Raw genomic sequence first — 6,040 nt, 5'->3', positions numbered from 1 at the left:
GTATTATACATGGAGATCATATCCCCCTTATGTATTACTAATGGATATCATATCCATTATGTCATATCCATTATCATATCCTTATGTATTATACATGGAGATCATATCCCCCTTATGTATTATACATGGAGATCATATCCCCCCCTTATGTATTATACATGGAGATCATATCCCCCCTTATGTATTATACATGGTGATCATATCCCCCCTTATTTATTATACATGGAGATCATATCTCCCCCCTTATGTATATACATGGAGATCATATCCCCCCTTATGTATATACATGGAGATCATATCCCCCCTTATGTATTATACATGGAGATCATATCCCCCCTTATGTATTATACATGGAGATCATATCCCCCTTATGTATTATACATGGAGATCATATCCCCCCTTATGTATTATACATGGAGATCATATCCCCCCTTATGTATTATACATGGAGATCATATCCCCCTTATGTATTATACATGGAGATCATATCCCCCCTTATGTATTACTAATGGATATCATATCCCCCCTTATGTATTATACATGGAGATCATATCCCCCTTATGTATTATACATGGAGATCATATCCCCCCCTTATGTATTATACATGGAGATCATATCCCCCCTTATGTATTATACATGGAGATCATATCCCCCCCCCCCCATGTATTATACATGGAGATCATATCCCCCTTATGTATTATACAAGGAGATCATATCCCCCTTATGTATTATACATGGCGATCATATCCCCCCTTATGTATTATACATGAAGATCATATCCCCCCTTATGTATTATACATGGAGATCATATCCCCCTTATGTATTATACATGGAGATCATATCCCCCCTTATGTATTATACATGGAGATCATATCCCCCTTATGTATTATACATTGAGATCATATCCCACCTTATGTATTATACATGGAGATCATATCACCCTTATGTATTATACATGGAGATCATATCCCCCCCTTATGTATTATACATGGAGATCATATCCCCCTTATGTATTATACATGGAGATCATATCTCCCCTTATGTATTATACATGGAGATCATATCCCCCTTATGTATTATACATGGAGATCATATCCCCCTTATGTATTATACATGGAGATCATATCCCCCCTTATGTATTATACATGGAGATCATATCCCCCCTTATGTATTATACATGGAGATCATATCCCCCCCTTATGTATTATACATTGAGATCATATCCCCCCTTATGTATTATACATGGAGATCATATCCCCCTTATGTATTATACACAGAGATCATATCCCCCCCTTATGTATTATACATGGAGATCATATCCCCCTTATGTATTATACATGGATATCATATTCCCCCTTATGTATTATACATGGAGATCATATCCCCCCCTTATGTATTATACATTGAGATCATATCCCCCCTTATGTATTATACATGGAGATCATATCCCCCCTTATGTATTATACATGGATATCATATTCCCCCTTATGTATTATACATGGAGATCATATCCCCCCTTATGTATTATACATTCAGATCATATCTCCCCTTATGTATTATACATGGAGATCATACCCCCCCCCCTTATGTATTATACATGGAGGTCATATCCCTCCCTTATGTATTATACATGGAGATCATATATCCCCTTATGTATTATACATGGAGATCATAGCCCCCCTTATGCATTATACATGGAGTTCATAGCCCCCCTTATGTATTATACATGGAGGTCATATCCCTCCCTTATGTATTATCCATGGAGATCATATATCCCCTTATGTATTATACATGGAGATCATATCCCCCTTATGTATTATACATGGAGATCATATCCCCTTATGTATTATACATGGGGATCATATCCCCCCTTATGTATTACTAATGGATATCATATCCCCCCTTATGTATTATACATGGAGATCATATCCCCCCCTTATGTATTATACATGGAGATCATATCCCTCCTTATGTATTATACATGGTGATCATATCCCCCCTTATTTATTATACATGGAGATCAAATCCCCCCCTTATGTAAAAACATGGAGATCATATCCCCCCTTATGTATATACATGGAGATCATATCCCCCCTTATGTATTATACATGGAGATCATATCCCCCCTTATGTATTATACATGGAGATCATATCCCCCCTTATGTATTACTAATGGATATCATATCCCCCTATGTATTATACATGGAGATCATATCCCCCCCTTATGTATTATACATGGAGATCATATTCCCCCTTATGTATTATACATGGAGATCATATCCCCCATTATGTATTATACATGGAGATCATATCCCCCCTTATGTATTATACATGGAGATCATATCCCCCCTTATGTATTATACATGGAGATCATATCCCCCCTTATGTATTATACATGGAGATCATATCCCCCTTATGTATTATACATGGAGATCATATCCCCCTTATGTATTATACATGGAGATCATATCCCCGTTATGTATTATATATGGAGATCATATCCCCCCTTATGTATTATACATGGAGATCATATCCCCCCTTATGTATTATACATGGAGATCATATCCCCCTTATGTATTATGCATGGAGATCATATCCCCCCTTATGTATTATACATGGAGATCATATCCCCCTTATGTATTATACATGGAGATCATATCCCCCCCTTATGTATTATACATTGAGATCATATCCCCCCTTATGTATTATACATGGAGATCATATCTCCCCTTATGTATTATACATGGAGATCATATCCCCCTTATGTATTATACATGGAGATCATATCCCCCTTATGTATTATACATGGAGATCATATCCCCCCTTGTGTATTATACATGGAGATCATATCCCCCCTTATGTATTATACATGGAGATCATATCCCCCCCTTATGTATTATACATTGAGATCATATCCCCCCTTATGTATTATACATGGAGATCATATCCCCCTTATGTATTATACACAGAGATCATATCCCCCCCTTATGTATTATACATGGAGATCATATCCCCCTTATGTATTATACATGGATATCATATTCCCCCTTATGTATTATACATGGAGATCATATCCCCCCCTTATGTATTATACATTGAGATCATATCCCCCCTTATGTATTATACATGGAGATCATATCCCCCCTTATGTATTATACATGGATATCATATTCCCCCTTATGTATTATACATGGAGATCATATCCCCCCTTATGTATTATACATTCAGATCATATCTCCCCTTATGTATTATACATGGAGATCATACCCCCCCCCCCTTATGTATTATACATGGAGGTCATATCCCTCCCTTATGTATTATACATGGAGATCATATATCCCCTTATGTATTATACATGGAGATCATAGCCCCCCTTATGCATTATACATGGAGTTCATAGCCCCCCTTATGTATTATACATGGAGGTCATATCCCTCCCTTATGTATTATCCATGGAGATCATATATCCCCTTATGTATTATACATGGAGATCATATCCCCCTTATGTATTATACATGGAGATCATATCCCCTTATGTATTATACATGGGGATCATATCCCCCCTTATGTATTACTAATGGATATCATATCCCCCCTTATGTATTATACATGGAGATCATATCCCCCCCTTATGTATTATACATGGAGATCATATCCCTCCTTATGTATTATACATGGTGATCATATCCCCCCTTATTTATTATACATGGAGATCAAATCCCCCCCTTATGTAAAAACATGGAGATCATATCCCCCCTTATGTATATACATGGAGATCATATCCCCCCTTATGTATTATACATGGAGATCATATCCCCCCTTATGTATTATACATGGAGATCATATCCCCCCTTATGTATTACTAATGGATATCATATCCCCCTATGTATTATACATGGAGATCATATCCCCCCCTTATGTATTATACATGGAGATCATATTCCCCCTTATGTATTATACATGGAGATCATATCCCCCATTATGTATTATACATGGAGATCATATCCCCCCTTATGTATTATACATGGAGATCATATCCCCCCTTATGTATTATACATGGAGATCATATCCCCCCTTATGTATTATACATGGAGATCATATCCCCCTTATGTATTATACATGGAGATCATATCCCCCTTATGTATTATACATGGAGATCATATCCCCGTTATGTATTATACACGGAGATCATATCCCCCTTATGTATTATACATGGAGATCATATCCCCCCTTATGTATTATACACGGAGATCATATCCCCCCTTATGTATTATATATGGAGATCATATCCCCCCTTATGTATTATACATGGAGATCATATCCCCCCTTATGTATTATACATGGAGATCATATCCCCCTTATGTATTATGCATGGAGATCATATCCCCCCTTATGTATTATACATGGAGATCATATCCCCCTTATGTATTATACATGGAGATCATATCCCCCCCTTATGTATTATACATTGAGATCATATCCCCCCTTATGTATTATACATGGTGATCATATCCCCCCTTATGTATTATACATGGAGATCATATCCCCCCTTATGTATTATACATGGAGATCATATCACCCTTATGTATTATACATGGAGATCATATCCCCCCTTATGTATTATACATGGAGATCATATCTCCCCTTATGTATTATACATGGAGATCATATCCCCCTTATGTATTATATATGGAGATCATATCCCCCCTTATGTATTATACATGGAGATCATACCCCCCTTATGTATTATACATGGATAACATATCCCCTTATGTATTATACATGGGGATCATATCCCCCCTTATGTATTATACATTCAGATCATATCTCCCCTTATGTATTATACATGGAGATCATACCCCCCCCCCCCTTATGTATTATACATGGAGGTCATATCCCTCCCTTATGTATTATACATGGAGATCATATATCCCCTTATGTATTATACATGGAGATCATATCCCCCCCTTATGTATTATACATGGAGATCATATCCCCCTTATGTATTATACATGGAGATCATATCTCCCCTTATGTATTATACATGGAGATCATATCCCCCTTATGTATTATACATGGAGATCATATCCCCCCTTATGTATTATACATGGAGATCATATCCCCCCTTATGTATTATACATGGAGATCATATCCCCCCCTTATGTATTATACATTGAGATCATATCCCCCCTTATGTATTATACATGGAGATCATATCCCCCTTATGTATTATACACAGAGATCATATCCCCCCCTTATGTATTATACATGGAGATCATATCCCCCTTATGTATTATACATGGATATCATATTCCCCCTTATGTATTATACATGGAGATCATATCCCCCCCTTATGTATTATACATTGAGATCATATCCCCCCTTATGTATTATACATGGAGATCATATCCCCCCTTATGTATTATACATGGATATCATATTCCCCCTTATGTATTATACATGGAGATCATATCCCCCCTTATGTATTATACATTCAGATCATATCTCCCCTTATGTATTATACATGGAGATCATACCCCCCCCCTTATGTATTATACATGGAGGTCATATCCCTCCCTTATGTATTATACATGGAGATCATATATCCCCTTATGTATTATACATGGAGATCATAGCCCCCCTTATGCATTATACATGGAGTTCATAGCCCCCCTTATGTATTATACATGGAGGTCATATCCCTCCCTTATGTATTATCCATGGAGATCATATATCCCCTTATGTATTATACATGGAGATCATATCCCCCTTATGTATTATACATGGAGATCATATCCCCTTATGTATTATACATGGGGATCATATCCCCCCTTATGTATTACTAATGGATATCATATCCCCCCTTATGTATTATACATGGAGATCATATCCCCCCCTTATGTATTATACATGGAGATCATATCCCTCCTTATGTATTATACATGGTGATCATATCCCCCCTTATTTATTATACATGGAGATCAAATCCCCCCCCTTATGTATATACATGGAGATCATATCCCCCCTTATGTATATACAT

The sequence above is a fragment of the Staurois parvus genome, unplaced genomic scaffold (genome assembly GCF_062004578.1).
Source record: "Staurois parvus isolate SC_StPar_1 unplaced genomic scaffold, SC_StPar_1.0 ptg001046l, whole genome shotgun sequence".
Taxonomy (NCBI): domain Eukaryota; kingdom Metazoa; phylum Chordata; class Amphibia; order Anura; family Ranidae; genus Staurois; species Staurois parvus.
This window is presented reverse-complemented; position numbering follows the sequence as displayed.